We start from the raw sequence: 23,261 nt of genomic DNA on the forward strand, positions 1-23,261 counted from the left end.
CAAGCCTTGAGGATGTTATAATATAACGGTAAATCCCACTATCTATTAGAACAGAATAGCTCAAAAATTGTCCGTAAGTAGTATTGACTAGTTGCCTTCCATTAGTCCATGACTTTCAAATTACAGACGGCTAGTGCAGCTAAACTTCGGTAGCTTTGCGCGAAATTCAACAAAAATAAACAAGATTTTTAATTATTACACTTATTTTTCCTGAAAGAAAAATATCCTAAACTCAACAACATCACGTTATCCTTTTATGGATAATGAAAGCTGTCAAGCTACTGCTTTCTTCACGTAATGGAAAGTTGCCGATAGGCACTTTAAGAGATGAAGTTAATGAGGAGCTGTCCACTATATCACGAACAGTAAATAGAAAACGTCGTCTACGACTTTCATGCGAAGGCTTCACATCGTGTAGAGGGTCGAACTCTTTTTTCAGTGTCGTTAACTTTATTTGTATTTGAATAATAGACGTGCTAAAGCTAAGCCCTTTCCAAAAACCAAGAAATATACTTAAAATTACAACAGAAATACGATTTCGTTAGTATATCATTTACAGTACTGTACAACGTACCTTTTGTTTAACTGCTAATAGCAAACTAGCATGTAGAAAGTTTGGAGACAGTTTTAATAGGTAATGGGTTGTGATAGAATTTCTTTTTTCATCCGCCAAAGAATGTGGTCGGATGTTGTGTTTTCACTTCTGTGTGTGTGTGTGCTTATCAAACACGCATCCCTATCTGTTAATATGGGAAGTGATTTTTTTCTCACAATTTTTACTCTATAACGTAGTCCAAAATTATCTGATTTTAGGGAAGCTTGAGGGACATATGTAGAATATTAGTTCTATCAAAAAACGTCCGTATTTGTTAACAAAGATGGCCATATGTACAGAATATGAACAAATCTGAGTGGTAGGGGTATACTCTCTATTGAGTGTCCCTCTAATTGCAAACGTGCAACATTTCAAGACGTTGTACATTTATAATAAAATTGCCTATTTTTTTCACTACCCGTTAAAGGCATCTAGAAACTTTATTTACTAAAAGTGGTTTCCATCAAATTTAAACTGGTATGTATTACTTTATATCTGGTCATTAAAAAACTTTGGAACAGCATTATGTACTTATAGGTCTATTTAGTATCTATCAGGAATGACAACAGGTTCAACAAGATTTTGCACAAGTTGGTTCTTGTTCGCGTTTTCGACCAAGACTGTAAAGTTGTGCTGTGTCATTAAATACTGTGATATTTCATTATGATGAACAAAGTTAGCTTGTATTGTGTTCTTATGAGACTTGAAATTTCATCAAATTTCAACAAAAACTGACCAACGAATGAAATAAAAACGGTTACTGATCACTTACTGTGTCTATCTGGCAGTGAACGGGCTGCTTCGGATATTTGTATATAAACTAAACATATAGTTCTTTAAAACTAGTTAGGCTGTATCTAACGTGTAGTATAGGATATGCAAAATATGATATAAGACAAAGTTATTAAAAGTGTAATAAATTTATTTAGTTTATTAATTATTTCCTTGTATATTTTTGTATTGCAGTTTCTGCCTTTCTGGATTAATAGCTGTTTGTTGTTAAGCACCAATTCTCTCAATGGGTAATCTTTGCTGTGCTCATCATATTTATCGAAACCCGGTTTCTAGTGTTATAAGTCCTCAGTCTTACCACTGTGCCAGTGTGGCCCCGTGGTGGACAGAGCACAGATTTTCCACTGCGTAACTTTGTGCTTAACTTCCAAACAACAACGGTGTCACTGAGGGGAATTTATCATTGAAAATGAACATACGTAATTATAAAGTAAATGTCTTTTGACGATTTTACTATTTTCTTGCTATTACATTTTTAACGTGTAACTATTACGTTTTAGGATTAACTGGGTTATTGTTTTATAACATAAATTTTTAGTATTTTGCATTATAAATTGTGTTTGTCATATAAAAGTTTATACTAAACAATAGTATTGCAGTCAGAACAAATGTATTATTATCCTGTATGCGATTTCACACCAAATACCTTCCAAATTCAGTTGATACACACAACTATAGTATCAAGCTTATTTTAAAGATGAACTTTGAACGGAAGAGTAATATGTGTATACCTATACATTATTTATACTGCATATAAAGATTGTAATTGTCTTTATAAATATTAATAGATTGTTAAAGTAATTCAAACTATATATTTTCTATGTGGCTGGCGAACATTCATTATATAGAAACTGTCCAGCACAACACTTACTGTATTCCAACCTCTAACAAATACTGGTCGTAGCATTTTGTAAATTTTAAAATGAAATAAATGTAAATAACAAAAAGTACAGTATAAATGAGTGAAATAGAAGAAAATAAAACATTTGCAAGCCTAAACATGTTTCATTAATTAAACGTCTCAGATGCTTAAATACAATAATTTTGTAGAAGTTCAAAAACTGTACATAAAGATAAATAAATACTTTATGAATTTTTAAAAATTCCAATCTTTAATATCAATTGTTCTTTGTTCAAATTAACTGATTCCAAATTAAGTTTTAAATGTTTTCCAATTTCTATAGAAAAATGTCTGTAATGAAAATTATCTTTTTTTTTGTCACAGCTACTGTCAACCTACGTACTTCTATAAACCTTAATTTAATCATTAATTACTTTAATTATTTTTCTAAAACTGACATTCTTTATGGATATAAATATAATATAAATTTGTTACATGTAAAAACTATAGAAATAAATAGACTTAATTTATTTATTTGCGGTAACGTTCAGTATATTTACCTTTTTTTCTTACTTTTCTTGTTTGAGTTGATAAAATACTTCGGAAGATATAAGATTGAACTTAACGACAGGCTCTTCAAGGCCTCCAATTAACCTTTCAAACATCCGACTATAGCATCGTAGGAAGACAAAAAAAAATAAAAAGGTAAAAGGTTAACTATGCCTTGAGAAGATCTGGTATATCATCAGGTATTTCTCTTAGGAAACAATTTCAAGAATTAATAACACTTAGAAGTATCACTATACTTAAATTTTTGACGTTTATATTATTTCTTCTGTTCAGCTTATCAGTATACACCTTACACTGGACACACTGGAGATACAGTGTGAAGTATATTAAAATAACTGAATCATATTAACAATATATTTTATTCTTTCTTAATTATACTTCCAAGTATTACTTTTTGTTTTGTTTTATAAGTTCAAGTTCGAAAACAAGCAATGTTGTTGTGAGTCATATACTCATGTTTACTAGTGTGCTTAAAGACAGATAATGCTCTCAAGATATTAAAAAAATAATGTTTATTAAAACATATTATCCACAAATAAAATTTGGGATCATTTCAGGTATAATCTTAATGTTAGTTATGATTCAACTTTCTGGTAAAGAATACGATTTTTTCCAGAAAGTTACTCTTATTTGATATATTTTAGATATTTTTAACATTGCAAGTAACCGGGTAGGAAACTAATTCGAAAATATTTTTTACACCAAAGATCTTATGAATGAAAATAAATAATAATGTGGTATCCGCGCTGTATTTGCTATATTCAGTGACAACGAAACAGGCATTGTCAGGGTGCAATTTATATTATCAGTTACTTGTGCAACTACTGTTTTGGAGTGAACTGAATGAATTTATTAACTGTAATTTTCATCACTTATATTTAAGTCATAACATTAAATTATTTATTGTTAATATTATTTATTTAAATTGAATTAGAATTTTCATCATTTAAATTCATTGTGTTGTTGATAGTGTTCATATATCCAGAGATAAGCATCTTTGTTCATTTGAAATACAATATTAAACTACCAAGTTCATGTTGTGCAACAGTCTCTTTCGAGACCAACTGAGGAATAGAATTATGATAGTATTGCTAAATATCTTGATAGGGAAAATGAGAGGTAATGTTTATTTCACATAACATGAATAATATATTAAATATCCATTTCACATTAGAAATTTTATTTGGGATTTCACCACGTTATATTTTATAACAAATATATTATAAACTTTTTGAAACTCATCAAAAGTTCCTAATTTGGAAAAGAAATCGACCTTATACACACAACCGTAAGGAATTATAGCATTAACTAAACAAACATTTGTTATGAAGCTATCAAAAATTAATATTAATCAGTTCGTCTCAACTTTGTATTTAAACCCATAAGATGCTCTAACAACGTAGTTTCAACGAAAGAGAAAATGAAAATCGATGATTATATTGCAACTTAGTAGGGTAAATATTATGGGTGAATAGAGAGAAATGATTTAAAGAAAGTTATACATAATATTGCTTGTTTTCGGGTGTGATAAATGCCAATAAAGACACCCGACACGTAATCTATATCAGTCTTTTGACCAGTTGAAACACTAAAAACTTCCTGCAATGCTTTAACAAATACTCTGGAGAGAGCTAAATTATAGGTTTGGTAATCATTTTATAATAACTGTCGATCATATATCTAAATCCTCAGAACTCAGTAAAACAGGGTATTATCTGCCAATAAAACAATACAATTTCTGACGCCCATTTTTGAGTTTGAAATTGTTCATTGAGATGAAAACAAAATTTTATAATTTGTTATACGAGATTTGCTTATTGTTGTCGTTAAATTAATTAACGTTATGTCATTAGACTCACCATTAACATCTTGATTAAATAATTCAAAGAAATCATATACACGTTTTAGGTATAACTACTTATGGTACTGAATATCTCTAGGTCCACACATTCATAACAGTCATTTGTTTTGAAAATAATATACATGTTAAGCTATGAATAAAATGGGCAACAGTAATATTTTACGAACTGTTTACTCTCAGTAATAAAGTTAATTAACTAAGTATAATAAATTGTTTTTTTTTAATTTTATACTTTTATAATTTAAGTGACAAATATATGAATATAAGGTGACACAATACAACCTATCAGCATACGTTGCATGGTTGTAACGCAGTATAAAAAATAAAACTTGTTTTCGTTACGAGCAATCAAGCAACGTTCTTGCACATATAAACAAGATAAAAAATATATGTGAAATTACTGTAAAAAAAGTCAAATTTGAGTACCACGTGAAAAATGTATTCGCTTAAAATCTTATATCGCTTTTTTTATCTATGAAATTTGAAGGAGCTATCCTTAGACAGGTTAATCATTAGCTTAGTTCAAGCTTGTAATACGTAATGCTAGTTCTGCGGGTAATAAAACGTGCCGTTCATCTTTGACCGCTGACAGGTAGGTCAAGGGCAAGTCTTCGGCGTGCTCACGACGATGGCATCAAAAAAATAAATATATTTCACAACAACAGTGTAAACGTTCACTTTACACAAATATTTTGATTTCAGTATCAAAAAAGAATATAAATAAAACTTCCATAACGTTGAATAACGTTATGCAGCGTTTTATACGACAGAACGTGTAATTTGTGTTATGCTTTTTTTTTACAAGGCGATGTAGGTTAGTGACACGTAACTTAGTAATTCGTTAAAAACTATTTGAACGACATGCTATTAAAAAAAAAAGTGACTTTGTTTCAGAATGTATTAGAAACGTTGCCTGAATCTCCTGCTTGCTAATGCATCCTTGGAATTGATGTTAATATTCTAAATGGTTTAATCTATTGCTTTTTCATACGACATATCATATTAAATTTCTCGCTATATTTTGTTAAGTTCTTTCAGAAAGATCAGTCCTGAACAAACAATATATTAAAAACAAAAAAGCATGAATTGGGAACACCTAGGCTGGAATAAAATTACAGAGGAAAAGAAATAAGAACCCCTAAATTTAGTAGCATTTGATTAAGTCATTCGTGACTATCATAAAACGCAAGCTTAGTCATCGGATGACTAAAGTATGGGTTTACTTTCAAATTACTGGGACTTATTATTATCCTTAAGTTTTTACAACTAACATTATCTCATAGTCTTATATGAATAAAATTTTGCATGTGTAATTAACAATATCGTAAAAAATGTTTTACTTGAATTTTTCTTTACTTGAAAAACGTTTATTGAATTAATTGCCTTTCTTACATTCTTAAGAATGAGCAAACACCATGTGACATTTTTGATGAATACAGAAACAAAAAATATATAAATTATTTCTTTCTTATTTAATGATCTATTCGTGACCTCTAAAAAGCATTTTTGAAGGATCCTTTCGTGTCTCGTCAATAGAAACTAAATATTAAAAATTAAGTTTAAGCCGTTTATAGTATGTCGATTTTTACCCTAGTTAGTCTATAATATTGCCATTGACCTACCGGAGGTCTATAAGTCAAGAAATGATAGTTTCGACGAGAAAGAATAGAATTTTTAATGATACTACTGTCTTTATCAATTACATTTAAATAGCCGTTTAAGTATTATATCACGAAATAAGTGCTTTTATTGCTGTATTGTGTAAGAGCTCGACTAATTTTGTGCATTCAGTCGTTAGTAAGATAATAGGTAACTGTTTTCTTGAAATCCGAGATATTCGATAATTCTTATTTGTATACAGTTTAGTTGATCGCTAAAAGCCGAAACTCTCTTTGTTGACCTTGATTCTTAATTATTTGTTTGTTGAGAAGCACAAAAGTACACAGTGGACTATCTATGCTTGCCCACCACAAGTTTCGAAACCAGCTTTTAAAGCGTTATAACTTCTCAGACTTCCACTGAGATGACGAAGTGTAGTCTTCTTTCTTGTATTGTACAAATTTCAATGATAAACTATGGAACATTTGTGCTAAAGGCAAATGTTATCAAAATTCTCTTCTCTTTAAAAAAATAGTATAAAATACATTTTTATAAAACACTCAAACTAATAACAGTAAAACTCTAATGATTGTAATCACAATGATGGTTTAACTTAATAAGCGAATAGAGTAATCGAAAACAGAAAAAAAACTTTAAATCCCACTTTCTAATATAACATTGATATTAAAATGAAATTAAAACTTAGTTCTACAGAGTTAGTCTCTTTAGACTAGCTAAAGTTTGGATGGTTAAATAATTTTGCTTGTATCGGAATTTTGTATCCATAATTAAAAATAAATCCAGGAAGTAATAGAAACTGTGAAACGTGTTTAAGCGGTAAAAAACAAACAAACCTGGTGAAGTAGAACCTCAGAGTATTTGGAAATAAATTAAAGTTAGATAATTGTTTCAATATTTATAAAACATACAAACTCACACTATTATTTCTTGTACAGCTCTTTTTATTTTAGATTTTATTGTCTGCACGTTTTGCAAGGGAAGGGCTTCGAAATAGTATCTCTATTCACACGAATCAAGATGGCTAATATTGTCTAGAAAGTTTACTTTCAACTCGAGTAGAAGTTCAAATCAAGTACTCATTTGCTTTAAGTATTTATTTATGTTTCTGTTTAACGCAGATCTTTCTTTACACGATCTCAAGAGGGAAAAGTACTCTATATACATTTTTTTTTTATAATACTAACGTATCTATTGGTGCTTCCTTAATGTCCACAATGAAATCAATAGGAAAATTCACAAGATTTAGTCTAGTGAAACGTTTATTAATCATAACGCCACATTGTTTTAAAGTATGTTTATGATAAATTGGCTGTTATTATGCCTAAAATCAGGTATGTCTTGAATGGGTGAACTATTCTTATTCAGAAGCGAAATCTTCTTATAAAGTCACAATTCTGTTTTTTTACAAACAGCTTTTGAATTAATCGGAATTAATGACAACACATATTAAGCCTTTATAAATTGCTTAAAAATCAGTTAATCTGAATTAGTGATGGAACATCTTAAGTCTTGTTACATTGCTCCACGCTTTATAAACATAACTGTAATTAAACGTAATTAAGAGATGGTAAAGTAATTTTCTGAAGGAATTTAAATATTTCACAAAAGTCATTTCATATGGGAAATGCCATTATTTTGGATATCATAGGAAGGTGAAACACTCCTTTACGTTTTTTTCAAACATTAGAGAGGGTTTCTGTTTGAATGGCATGATAAGAAGTCACGTAAGTTCTCTGCTTCATCAAAAACACTAATAAATTGATCAGTGTCCTCTCTATAAGAAAATATTTTATTTTATTTCACATATGTTTAGATTTATATTTATGCTTGAAGTGTACTGTTGTAAGTCATATGTTTTACCAAACATAACTCCAACCTGTAGGAAACGTTATTAAATAAATAAGTTCATTTGTTTTCATTTCGTAGACTGGATTTGATGTTATATTTACCAAACAATCCAAATGAACCTACCTAACAATATAATTTGTTATAACATTGGTTTTGGAAGTATAATTGTTATGACTTAAATGAAACTGAGCTTTTGATTAAGCTTTAACTTTAAACATGGGAATTTATGAAAATAATTAAACGAAAGGAATGTAATATTAAAGAAGAATTAAAGACGAAAAAATTAATTGATGTCAAAACCAACATAGTTAATGAAAATGCACAGAGGGATTACAATAATACTGAGAAATTTCAGAAAGACATCAGTGAAGTACAGAAAGGTTGTGATAACAAAACTAAATAAATACAGAAAGATTAAAATAGTAAAATAACAAGGTAAAAATAGTACCAATGATAAACTGGTAAATTCAAAGATAAAATAAAACCAAGTACATCTTTCTTTGTATCTACTAGAAAATTCCAAACAAAAACATCACTTACTATTACAGTTAAATTACTACTACTAATTTGTAAAGAGCACTATAAAGGACAGTCACTTGTAATAAACAGTATATATTTAAATTACTAGAAATACAGTTAGTCATCTTGCTACCCTATATAATAAATATTTTAATATAATTTACTACAATAAGGGTACATGACATGCAATAATTGTAAATTTCCTGTGATATCAATATTAGTAGAATATCTTGATGCAATGCACTTTTGATAAACATTTCTACTCTGTCACTGAGTAATTTATTTTGGCCTTTCCTAACTGACATTCTATGAGGTGCTCCTTCCCATTTTTATCTAAATAAGATAGGAATGCCCAAAATGAATTGTTTATCAATATCAGAAGAACTCAAAGTTGGTGCTTTTAATAGTGCACCTCTTTACTTTCCAAATACTTTGCGTCTCTTATATAGACTGAAAACTGTCTTTCTTTGTTAACTCTGTAATGATCGAGCAATTATTCTAATATGGAAAACATATCTTTTATAGAATCCTACAAAACATATACATGCATTGATGCCTTTTATAGTATTTGGAAATAGATAGTTATTACATACTTTTCATTTTTTATATCAGGTTTTACATCCTACTATAAAGCATATCCTTTATCTTTTCTCAGAAATTAATATGAAATCTGTGAAATATATATTTTTTCTTTCCACTGTTCTCTAAAACGTACTGCAAAATCTATTATATCATCTAAACAACAAAAGAATCAGAGTATTGTACTTTTGACAATACTACATCCATTACTTTCTGAAATGTTGAAGGAGCATTACAATTACAAGGCATTCTGTTGAACTGTTATCTTTCTCATGGTAGAATAAATGTTGTGTTATCTTTATCCTTTCCTTCAGTCTCAAGTTATTAATACCCACTTTACAATTCAATTAACGAAAAGTACTTACTCTGGTCTAATCTACGCAAGGTATATTGTATGTTTGATATTGAATGTGTATCCTTGACAGTTACCTGATTCAACTCTCTAAACCCAAAATAACATGTTAAATTACTGTTGTTTTTTTTCAGAACTAACAAAACTGGAACTGTATAAAGCATATCCTTTACACTACTTTTAGTGTTAACCTGTGCTTAACTGATACTTTGTAGGGTCTCTGCACTATAAACCGTTCAGGTATTGGAAATATAACAGTTTGAATTTACTAAGTGTATGTTCACTCAATTTGGCAAACCTTTAGCAAACGTAAAAAAATATACTGTACACAACAAATCAGTTTTTAAGAAGGTACTTTTACTAAAGACTTTCCTGTGAATTTATGAAGTCAGTCTGTCTCAGACTCTGGCTTTTTTGAATCCAGGTCACTAATTGTGATGAAATTATCTGTAACAAAAGCTAAAAAACATGAAATAAAATTACTGTAAATTGCAACAGAAAATTATAATAATTTATTCTAATGGCTTTAACCTCCAATCTTTTTACAAATGCTTTCATTCAGTTTCATTGTTTTATTTTTCCTTGAATCGTATCTATTTACTAAACTAGAGTAACAAAGTAGTAACTGTTCATTGAGAGAATAGCTCAAATTCTTTTTCTTCTTTTCTGCATTTGTCCCATCTACCTAATATTTGTTTATTATTCTAATATTTCTATTTCTTTCTATTCTGTGTCGGAGATACATTCATGTCACATTTTCTTATTTGCTTTCTCAATACGTACATCTATCTTTTCTTGGTTTTATTCTTGTTTATTTTACTTTCATTGTCATATTTATCACTCTCTTGACAAAAATATTCCTCTTTTCTTCTTTCCACCGAACCACTGAAGGTGTGCTTCTCTGATCGTCTCCACAGTTGGTATATTTTCGCTATCTTTCAAATGATTTTGTTCACGATACAGCTTTTCTTGACACCCCTTAACATTCGCATTGCTACCATGTGTCCATCATCCACTACTCTTCCTCCTTCTCTCTTAAACTCTAACATTCAGCCACATACAGCATGACTGGTCTTATCTCTACTTCATAACTCTTCTCTTTCAACTTTATTGATATCTGTCTGTCACACATTACTCTACTAACTTTTATACTCTTAATCCATATTTTTCATTCTCTCTTTGACCTCTTCTCTCAATCCTTCAACTGCCTACACAACTCCTCTTTTATTAAACTTCTCATTTTGAGGAGCACTTTGTTATCCTCTTTACCTTCTCTCTACTGAATTTTGCTAGACTATATTCTAAATTTGTCCTAACGATTTACAAACCATAAATCTATTTAGACATTCTCTCCACATTTTCATTTCTACTTGTACTTAACCTTTGTTACCTCCGCAAAATCACGTGCATACACTTTGGCACTTGTATTTGTATGCCTCTAGATATTTTGTCCAGCACCATTAGAAAAAGGTAAAAGCTCAATGCTGATCCTTGATGAACTCCCATATACACTTGGAATCTCTTTGAGTCTTTATTCTACCACACTTTTTAAATTTGTTTTTCCATTTCTTCATACATATACTGAATTAGTCTGACATACAGTTATGGCACCTTCATTTTTCTCAAGTACTATCATAGCAACTTCCTTGGATACGGTATAGGATTTTTCCTGCGTGATGAATATAGTCTTTCCTTTTTACCTGTACTGCCCTATCACCCTTCTTATAACTCCTATTTTTAATTTTCTAGGCATAAACTCAGAGAGACACATTCCCTTCTGTTGGTATAACACTAGGAAGCCTGTATAGCATTTGATTCCCTAACTTCCTGGCTTTTATGGTCGAAAGGAATAGTGATCAACAAACTGTACATTTTGTACCTATTAAGTAACCTTTTAGCTGAGAGCCACAGTAGCTATCAAACGTTAATAACTGCTTTATTTAACAGGTTCAAAGTGATATACCAGAAAGACTATGTAGAAAAAAATTTCAGAACTAGGCAAGGAAAAAGAAAATACCTTAGCCTAACTTATAGAAAATTTGGAAACTCTTGCTCAATTATCTTATCCAGATGTTCTTCGATTTTGATTTGTTTTGAATTTCGCGCAAAGCTACTCGAGGGCTATCTGCGCTAGCCGTCCTTAATATAGCAGTGAAAGATTAGAGGGAAGGCAGCTAGTCCTCACTACCCTCCGCCAACTCTTGGGCTACTCTTTTACCAACGAATAATGGGATTGACCGTCACATTATAACGCTATTACGGGTGAAGGGGCGAGCATGTTTGGTGTGACGGGGATTCGAACACACGACCTCGGATTACGAGTCAGGTGCCTTAACCATCTGGCCATGCCCGTGTTCTTCGTTTTTGGTACGTGTCCAACTTATAGTTGCCATAAAATATGAGAATATAAGGAGTAATTTGAAGCAAAGTAAAAGTACATCTTAAATGGAAGCTTGTCATTGGAGATGTAACTTGAATCCATTAAAGTCATAAATACACAACTAAGAGCATTACCTAGAAGTTATTTACTCATTAGTTTAAGTTGTGTTGAAATAACAATTTCCTTCAATGACAGTTTAGAAAAAGCAAAAGAATTTGTTATACAACTAATTAAACAGAATGGGAAATATAAACTACAATACAGTATGTTGTCAAGATACCATAAAGTAGGAACTGTAAAAAAGATGGAAACATGACTATTATAGTCAGATGTAAGCAACAAACATTGTTATTAAGCCAAAGAGAGAAAGTTTAACTACATCAAAGGAACAAAGTGCTAACCAGACATAGAGAAAATAGGTAGTAGTTTATACTACGAGTGTAGAGATTAAATGAGAATTCTGCATCAAATTAGATAAGAAGTTCATTATTTAAAGAAACTAGTCCACGAATTCCTAGATTTGTTGATGGGAAACCTTGTAGTATATTAACTGACATTGTTTCTTTAGTTACAATAGTTTTACCAAGTAAGGTAATGAAAGTAGAAAATTCACTCCAACAGTTATGAAAGGAAATGGATTGATGTAAACAGCAAGTAGATATACATTTCCAACAAGAGAAAAGTTGGAAATTACTCTTACTATAGAAAGCTTCTCTACACCTCAAGACTTTTGGGTAATTGACATCGAGAAAAAGTGCATATTGAGAATTGACTTCATGTGGCGATATAGATGTAAGGTTACTATGATCAGAAAATCTCTGTGTGCTACATGACAAATACTACACCACAGGTTGAACTTACAGTAAGAAAAGGGAGGGCAGTTATTGTACTACCAAGAAGTGAAGTATTCATACAAGGACTTATTAGGAATAAATTTATGTCTGGTGACTGAGATGTAGTTCAACCAAATACTTTAACATGTCATGAAAAATCAATGGTTTGTATAAGTCTTGTGAGTCTGAAAGTTAAATATTCCATCATTGGGAACAAGAACACAATGACCTATATGGCTCCACGTTAATAAAACATCAGTAATAGTCATTTTGAGACAAGATGTGTGAAAGTAGATATAAAGACAGCTAGAGAAAACTATCTCTTTAAGATATAAAGAGCTGTATAACAGGAGTTGTAAGCATATTACAATTTATCAATGTCAAATATTACCTGAATTATTTTTCTTGTGGAGCTCATGATTTAGGTTAAACAAATAAAAGATCCCATAACATTGATTTGAGATACAACACCTATACGTCAGTTAGGCAAAAAGTCGATGCTTTGAAAAGAGGGAAGCAAGTATTCAACAAACTAAGGATAGAATTACTAATATTTCTTTTAGCATACCTAACTCTTGAAGATCTACTCATCTTACATACAGATGCTAATAGTTTTTCAATTTTTTAGAGAAAGGAATGTCAATACAAATATAATATGTAAAAAAATGTGATTGCCTACTGGAGATACTATAGTAAAGGCAGTAAATATCGTAGAAATGAAGTATTTTACAACTCAAAAGAAAGAGATACTAAGTGTTGTTCAGTCTTAAGCCATTTCTGCTTTTATCTATATGGAAAAACGTTTACACTTTAAACAGATCATGAGCATTGAAAGGGTTTTGAATTTTCACAATTCAAAAATAATTGCAGAAGATAATAAAAACAACAAACCTAAAGTAAACAAATTATAATTCAAAACATGACACTTAAAAGTGATGATGTTGAGCTAATGTAGTCCAATCTTCAACTGAAAGATGTTAAGGTAAACCATACGAGTTTGAAATCAAGTATTCAGATTACCAAAAATTGAGTAGAAAAATTCTCTTGGCAAACAGTTCCTCCATATAAGTTAAAGAAGATTTAATGAGCACAATGGGATTCATTATTCTTTCAATATGGCTCGTTATGTAAGATATAAGTGGATAAAAACAATGACTACAGTTGATACTTCCATGGTCCCTATGTTATGAAACACTTCTCCACAACGTTACAACGATAGGCGCTTAGATGTTAAGAAGACACCAGAACGATTAATAAAATCCTTCTATGATCCTTGATGTTGGGGACCTTTTGAAAAATTGGCGTGTGAACTATACTGTGAGCAAAAAGATTCATAAAATAAATAGCAACAACACTTGAGAGAGTTATTGTGAAAGTGATTGTCTTTATGCTACAGAGTAACAGTGGAAATAAATACACTATGGCTGTGATGGACTTTTTCATCAAATATACTCTTTCTAATCAACAAGCAAAAACTCTGTAAAGGAAACAAAAGATGAATAAAGGAGAACACTACCATATGTTGTTAAATCAATTAGCCATTTGTATGAGCGAAAAATCAGAAAGCGTACAATTAAGGTCTTTCATTTCTACTTATATAGTAATTACCCCTGTCGTTATGGTTTCGGTACAATATTTATGCGTTCGTCTACACATTTGCACTATAATTTGTTATACATTTATATCTTCACAAAATTTGGTAGATTTTTATTAAAGATTACAAGTTTTTGTAGAAAAATCAGATTTTTAATGAAATATTTTTACTAAAGACGTTTTTGTGAAAATATCGAGTCTGTTTAATTTGAATGCAAAGTAACTTCATGTTATGATTAAAAACTATTCGTCGTCCCAGAAACCTCAAATATGTGAGGTCTGTCACTTAAGCAACCTGGTAACCATCATAAAATAATATAAATTATGCTTTTTTGTGCTATAATGACTACATATTATAACACGAAAATATAAATATTTAGCTAAAGTAGCTTAAGTCTCATAATGCTATATATATATGTATATATATCATTTTTATTACATTGACCTTCCAGTAATGCCTATCTGACTTTACATAACTTGCACTGATGTTATGTATCCAATAATATAAAACTGAAGACGAAAGGCGGAAGACTTTCGAAACGTCGTCCTCTATACTTGTACCTTCACAACAGGCAGTTGCCGTCCATTCTACAAAGTTTCATTCAATATAAAACTGGCTTTTTGTCTTCCCTGTCTCGGATGTGTTTTAGAGGACTAGTATTTTGTAATATGCAGCTACATTTCACTCAACTTGTTTTTATTAAAATATAGAACAACAAGTAAAGAAGTAAAGCAAACAATTATCTCTTCTTACTACGAACTAGTGCTGGACATAGATTACTAAGCCTTTTAAAATTTCTCACTTGAAGTATAGTAAACAACTTTTTTAGGTTTTGTATGTGCAGTTGAATAACCAACAAATAATAAATAACTACATTAAGACCACAGAACTCCATTATAATTTATTAAGCTTTGTAGCTAAGACATACTTAGATTTTAAAAAATATGAAACTTCGAGCAGACTAAAGATACAACCTACCTTCTTGAAATCTTCATTCGATAGAACGTGGTAACCTTTTCACATATTAAAATCGCTAGGGGACATTCTAAGCTGTCGATTGGTTATTCACATGTCATATATTGTATATAACTGACCTTTTTCAAAAATGGAAAAAGGTGAACGGAACCACTGTGTTTGATTCATATCTTTGCAAAATAAAAAAATATGAGGCTCTTATTTATATTCTAGCTTGTTAATATTACAATTTTAGTCCCTAATTTGTACGAAACTATAAACAGTGCTGAATACAACATACCACATGACTCATTAAATAATTAGTTTTAAATTAAGAAATTCATTATGTCATATTAGAATCTGAATTATAATCTACAATTTGATTCTCAATTTATTGACATAAATTTATAAAATAATAGTTCAGTAAAATTTTGAATGCAAAATAATATCACTGATAAAAAATACCATTATTTCATCTGAAATAAATTCTTGGAAGTGATGAAATGTTTACTTGAAAATACACATGTGCAATATGGTTAACATGTCCTCCAATGAAAGATAACTTCAACTGACAAGGTACAAATCCATAGCTGAGTTAGAATTTTCTAGCTTTACACTTCTATCGGACTTGTATATAATATCAATATGATATTTTTATTTCAAGTTATCAAGGTTTTCTACAGGCAGCCTTACAAATTTATCCGCTAGAGAAAAAACTCACCCGCCTATGAAAAAACAATCTATCTAGATTTAAACATCAATATTATTAAACGCAAATGAAAAATTAGTTTACAATAAAATTGACACTTTCAACTTTGAAGATATAAGGTTTCCATTCCTAAATATGACCATTTCAAACATGTTACAATAACAATTGGGATAAGTACAAGAAAACTAAACAATAAGGTTCCTAAATACTATTTCGGAGAAAATAAACAACAACAAAAAAAGATAAATTATATTTGCCCAAGAGATCCTGCAAAGGAAAACTGATTGAAAGCAATAATGAAATGAGACGTCGTAGCTTATGGGAAGACTATATTAACTAATGGTGTTTTACATACTGATAGAGAAAGTGTAAAAAATTAAAACGAGAAAAGTTTAGAAATGAGATTAGATATTCAATATTAATAAAATGTTGAATCCAGAAACATAGGCTAAAAGTAGAATAATATTTTAAAATTATTATTTCAAAAGGTATAGTTTTCTTATAGCCACAGTTTTGTAAGACTAATCAATTTTTTGCCAAAAATGATCAGGATGTACGTATCCTCTGTGTGTCATTGTTAACTTTTATGCAATTGTTTTTTCATTTGAAATAATCCACCAGCTTTATTTTATAAAAATAAAATAAAAGTTAATGAATAAAAGCTACATTTAGCAGAGGCTTTTCATTCTAGAGGTCTAAAATTGATTAGAGCAAGAACATATAATTGGGTGTAAATTAAAAACTAAGATATTACTATTTTACAAGAAACGCATAGGATTTGAGCCTTAAAACAATTTCTTTCTTACATGGAGTTAATAGTAATATATTTCACTTCTATTTTTTCTCGCTGTTGTTTTATAAAATCTTCAGTTAATTCATTTTTTTACAAATTGAATTAACTGAACATTTTGTGAAACAGTAGCGAGAAGAAAATATAAGCGAAATACAAGACCACTAGTGTTGTTTTCATGGAATGTTTATGATAAAATAGGGAAGACAAGAACACTCTCTTTTAATAAATGGAGAAAAATACCGATATCCTGTATCTATCATGCTTGGACTGCCCTGCACCTACTACACAGAAACTATACCTATATTGATATTTAAATAATAATTAATAATAATAATTTACTTTTACATAATGTTAGCACAGAATTGGATTGATATGTATTTTTACTTTGTTCTCAAAATTGTAAATAACAGAAATAGAGCAAAATGAAGAACCTCGTTAGCTTACTTAATAGGAAAAGATTTTAATCTTGTAGATAATGTTTTTATTTATAGAGAAGGCAATTCAAAAAATGTAAAATATAACTTATGCAGAGAAATAAAATTTCAGAAAAAAAGTCGATTTAGACGTCTGGAAAAATGAAAGAAATTTCGAGAAAAAATATTTAATTTTTAATAGAATTGGTATTTGATAGGCATGTAGAAATTAATATAACATAGTAAAATATATACATTCAGAATATTCAACTGTTATAATTAGTTTATAGTATGAAAGCAAAACATATAAACGGGCAATCAATTTTTTATCTATATGTAATACAATTTTACTAAGCGACAATAAGTTTATCAAATTAATCGACGTTGCTTGACAGTGAAAGAGAGCAAAATGATTCTATTACAACTTGAAATTATTTACATTTCAAAATAAGTAAGCAATCAGTTAATTATTAAAAGGAAAAGACTAAGGAGAATAACTTAGAAATGGGAAATTTAAAATTGTTAAAAGAAATAACTTTAAAATTATCATGAGGCTAAGAAATTAGATGATGAATTTTGTGAAAGAAAACAGAACTTATCATTTAAGACCAAAACCATACTAATATTAAAAAAGAAGACATTTGAAATGAAACATAAATAAATTTATAATTCAAATAATGGTAACCTTTAAAAAAATTAGAAAGCCTTTTTATATGTTATACTGTGAAAGCCAGAAAGATAAAAATATATTCGAAATTTAAGATAAATTATTTTCGGTTAGAGGTAATTATATTGCCGAGGAACCGAAAACGTTTATGATAATATTTCTAAACGAAGAAGTGATACTGCGCCTGCAGCTAGTACAGCGATAAGCCAAAGGATATACAATGCTAAAATCAGCGGTTCGAATACCCCCGGTGGGTCAGCAGATAGCTCAATGTGGTTTTGCTATAAGGAAAACGCACACTGATACTACTATTTCTAGAAACACTGCTAGAAAAGATTTTCAAATTTACTGGGAATTATTTAATTTTGATATTTAATGCAATTAAAATAAAAGAAAAAGAAAGTATCAGGTATAATTTAATAAAATTAGTTAATATGAAAACTATACATAATTAATATGATTAAAAATTGGAAGCCGATTATTTAAATAGATATAAATGTTAATATATTAATAAATTATTTACTTTATTATCAAATTTTATCAAATGTTATTTATTACGACAATACTTGATTCACCTAAATAAAATATGTGGAATATAACTTTAAAAATCTAGAAGTTATATCTCTTACGTTAAAATGTAAAAAAAATTAATGTTACTACAGTTAATAACTTTGAAAAAATAATAATAATTTATTGATAAAAACATGAATAAAATACTCTTGTAGTCAATATTTTTAAATGGATAAATCTATGCTATCAAACCTATCTACTAGTAGAGTGACAAATGGCTTGACAAAGGAATACCTTAAAGTAGAACATGTTATACAAGATTTAACGGGTTTAATATTTTATATTTATTTTAGTATCTATGTTTGTTTCCATTCAATGCATGTAACATATAGCATTAAATGATCATTGCGAAAGCCCCGCCTGTTCTCTAAATTTGAAGAATATTCTCAAGCGAGAATACCAGTATTGTTGCCTTAGCTGAAATTTCTAGAAAATCTGCTCTAAAGCATATAAAAGGTAGCGTTGAAAGCTATAATGATGATAGTCACTTATTAATCGGAAAACTATTTTATGTAATGGTATCAATAAATATATATAATATCATAGTTAAAAATTGTGTAAGGCAAATTTTAATGCTCTAAGGAGAAGGGTGTAACAGGTTTACTATTATGTATTTATTTTAATATTAATACTTGTTTTAGATAAATATATATTTAGAAGTGCGTGTAACTTATATTGTTAAATGTATATTGCGAAATTCTCGCCTATTCTCCAAATCTATAGAAGATTCTAAAGCGTAAGAATCAACAATGAATGATGTATGTATATAAAATCCTAGGGATTGTCAGTATTATTGCCAGATGAATTTTCGAGAATTTCTCCTAATGGGTATGAAAGGTATCCATCATAAAATGCAGGGAAACAATTTAATATTGTTGATTCATTACAGTCAGTATATTATGAACCTCATAAGCTATAATTCTAATAAATGCTTATTAAATGGAAAACTACAGATATTTAACCCGGAACATTTATAGATTTCGAAAATAACAAACCGTTTAACTTCAGTGAATTAACTTAAGTATCTTTACTAGGACACTAAATATATTCGTCAGTAAAAGAGTCAGCTTTGTAAGTAGCGTGAGGCCAACCAAAATAGACTGTTAGGTAGCTAGTTTAAGCGAAGTGTGATAATATCAACTCAAAATTAATTCGATTATTGTGAACCTGGATCGTCGATAAAATACTCAGTTCCAGTTCAGATAGAAGACTGAATATTTGTAAATTGTAAATTGAATGTTTGCGAGTTTGTAAAAGTTTTATATATATATCATTATTTGTAGTAACCGTTATTGTAAATTGTATTGTTATTTGTATATTAAAATATATTTGAGTTAAGAAAGAAAATTGTATATATCACTCTTGATGGCAAATATTACAAATTTGATACATATTGACATTCAATTAACTTCTCAATTAAAATTAAATTTTTTTGTTATCTGAACTCGTAAATGTAACGTACATAACACGATAAATTGGAAAATCGTCCGAGATAAATTGTAATAGGTAACAAAGAAAAACCACTAACTTTCGATTTTATTTTTTATTGCTATAGGAATTTTTGTTAATTACATTAGAGTAATTTCAGTCATTTCAAATGTTATTAGCAATGGTAATAATGAAATCATATTATGTGTGTGTGTATAGACTGTTCACTCAGGCAACGTGTGTGTTTATATTATAGCAAAACCACATGGGGCAATCTGCTGTATCCACCGAAGGGAGTCAAACCCCTGATTTCAGTGTTTTAAATCGATAGACTTACAGTTGTCTCAGCGGGGTACTCGCTCCTGAATGGATATATAACGTGTAATAGTATCAGAAATAAATTTAATTATTTCCACTGCAAAAAAAAAAACAATAAATCCCCTTTTAAATTTTATGCCTTAGTAAATGAAGACTATGTAATTTGTTAGAAATTACAGCGCAAGGACGTTCTGGAAAATCAGTTGCAAGAATGGATGTTTTATGTTATCAAGTAAACAAAGTCTGATGAGCGAATAAAATTATCAAAGACACGACGAGCATAATAGCTTATTCAATAACGTAACTTACTTGAAATAGAATAATTTTCAGTTTTATACAGGGATTTGTTTGTGACTTTACGAACAAAGCTAAACGATGTGATATATCTGCTCTACCCTCCACAGTATTGAAACACGGTTTCCAGCGTTGTACGTCTCCAGACGTACATGGCTATACAAAGAGTAACGTACAATAAGAAAACTTGTTTGTGACTATAATAAAAAATATCATACACAGTGTTTCGATATTGAGGACTAATGGAGTATACATGAAGTTTATTTGTTTGTCTGTAATTAAGCATAAAGATACACAACAAGTTATCTGTGTTGCGCCCGCCACAGGCATCGAAACCCTATTTCTAGCAATGTAATTCCACAAACATACCGCTGTGCCACTGGCGGAAATATAAGAAGTATAAAAATAATTAAACATAATATAAATTATATACGCTGCTGGCCAAAATATTCAGGCCAATGAACATAAAGACAAAATATGCATTTGCGTTGTCAGACTCAACCATTTATTTGAGTAGACTTCGAAAGATCACAATAAGAAAAGGGAAAATAAAAATAAATCTTAGTATTTAACAGGAAAATGTGAACACTATGAAATTAGCCTAAATATTAGTCGGTGAAAAGTTTAAGACCATATCAAAAAGAAGTCCTAAACAGGGTAGGAAATGCCCAACAAGAGGTCTCAGTAGTGAGTTGCACGGCGAATAACTGCAAACATTTGCTTTGGCATGGTCGATATAAGCGTTTGCAAAGGCTGGCTGGAATTTTATTCCAAGTGGTGAAGATTGCTTCACGAAGATCATGCACTGTTTGAAATTGACGTTCATTTCTGTAGACTTCCCTTGCAATCCACCCCCAAACATTTTCAATGGGGTTCAGTTCGGGCGAAGACGCTGGATGGTTCAAAATAATCACGTTATTCGCCATGAAAAAGTCCTTTGTCCTGTGGGCATTGTGAATTGCAGCGTTATCCTGCTAACAGATCCAGTCATTTTTACACAGACGAGGGCCTTCAGTCAATAACAATGCTCTCTCAAACATGCCAATGTAGCCAGCCACTGTTTGACGCCCCTGTATAACCTGAAGCTCCATTGTTCCATGGAAAGAGAAAACACTCCAGATCATGATGGAACCTCCTCCACTGTGTCGTGTAGACAGTGTCTCCGGTGGGATATCCTTATCGTGCCAGTAACTTTAGAAGCCATCTAGACCATCCAGGTTAACTTTTTTCTCATCAGAAAAGAAAACCTTCTTCTATTTTCTACGTCCCATGTTTGGTGCTTCTCAGCAAATTTTAATGGAGTTGTTTCGTGGTGTGTAAGGAGGCGTGGCCTTTGAAGACGTTTACGGTTTTTAAAGCCTTTCTCTCGTAGATGCCGTCTTATTGTTCTTGAGCTGCATTATGCGTCCGTAAGGGTTTTAATCTGGTTCGACGATCGGCTGGTGTCTTGCCGGACAACCCGTCGAATCCTCCTGCTCAACGCCGGCGAAATTTTCTTGGGCCGACCACATGAAATTCTCGTTCTGTATCCCTCAGAGTCTTTTAAGAAATTTTCAACAGCAGTTTTACTACGCCCAATCTCATCAGTGATGGCACGTTGAGAGATACCTTGCTTTTGCAGCTCGACATTTCTGCCACGTTCAAACTCTGTCAACTTTTTAGCCTTTGCCATGTTTTTACCCAAAGTAACACAGGAGATGTCAGTGGGAGATGTTAACAACGCTAATGCTTGAACACAAATGACTTAATTTCGTTACGTGTTTACCGATTAACGCTTCGTTTCAGTATGGTCTTAAACTTTTGACCAGCTAGTATTTAGGCTAATTTCATAGTGTTAAAATTTTCCCTATTAAATGCTAAAAAGGTTTTTTTTTTATTTTTATCTTCCCTTTTCTTACTTTCATCTTTCGAAGCTCTATTCAAATAAGTGGTTGAGTCTAACAACGTAAAATTCATATTTTTTCTTTATGTTCATTGGCTCTAAGTTTTTGGCTAGCAGTGTACACACACACACACGTGTATATGTATACTTTTATTATATTCAGTTTTGTGGGTGTCCTGAAGATGCGTGCACACTTTACTATCAAAATGCACTTCATTTTCATGGATATAAGCAAAAGACGAATGTAAATATATTTTAGTAGACATTTTGTACAACAACGTCCTAACTAGAGTAAAGCAAAAAACGTACACAAATTACAGTATTATTTCTTTATCGAATATTAGCCGTACTTAAAGGCTTAACTTATGTTAGACTGTACACAGTAATGAACAGAATTATGGAAGCACACAAGTTATACGAGTACACTGTCATAAAACGAGTTTGCCCAATGATTATACTTCATCGGGATTTGTCCCCCGCTTATCTAGCGGAAAATCAACGGATTTAAAACGTTAAAGTCAGGGGTTCGATTCTCTTCCGTGGACTCATCAGATAGCCCGATGTGGCTGTGATATAAGAAAACACATACTCATCGAGATTTAGGTTCTTTGTTGGACTTCGGAGAGTCAACTTCAATATTGACCTATTTTTCCCAAATCATGGGTGTAATTTCTCCCTCAGCATGGGTGCTGAGCATTGTCAGATGTTTAACGCGACATAAAAGAGGATACTGCTTTCACAAATGTTTATCATATTAATTCATTTTCCCCTTAAGGCCATGTCCACTTATGTTCGAAAGTTCATCATTTACACTGACATACACTCTCTATTTATAGTTCATATATTTCA

At 30.5% G+C, this 23,261-nt stretch overlaps 1 long non-coding RNA gene across 2 annotated transcripts in view; it reads right to left on the reverse strand.

Moving 5' to 3' along the window:
• LOC143254622 (uncharacterized) overlaps positions 1 to 15,607 on the reverse strand; it is a 51,039-nt gene extending 35,432 nt beyond the window's left edge. For both annotated transcript variants that reach the window (XR_013030283.1, XR_013030282.1), the window contains exons 1-2: positions 15,363 to 15,607; positions 2,789 to 2,897 (exon numbers count right to left, since the gene is read on the reverse strand). This is a non-coding gene — a long non-coding RNA (uncharacterized LOC143254622). The remainder of the gene's footprint in view (positions 1 to 2,788; positions 2,898 to 15,362) is intronic.
• Between the last annotated feature and the right edge of the window lie 7,654 nt (positions 15,608 to 23,261).

This window comes from Tachypleus tridentatus, chromosome 6, assembly GCF_004210375.1.
Source record: "Tachypleus tridentatus isolate NWPU-2018 chromosome 6, ASM421037v1, whole genome shotgun sequence".
NCBI classification, from domain to species: Eukaryota; Metazoa; Arthropoda; class Merostomata; order Xiphosura; family Limulidae; genus Tachypleus; species Tachypleus tridentatus.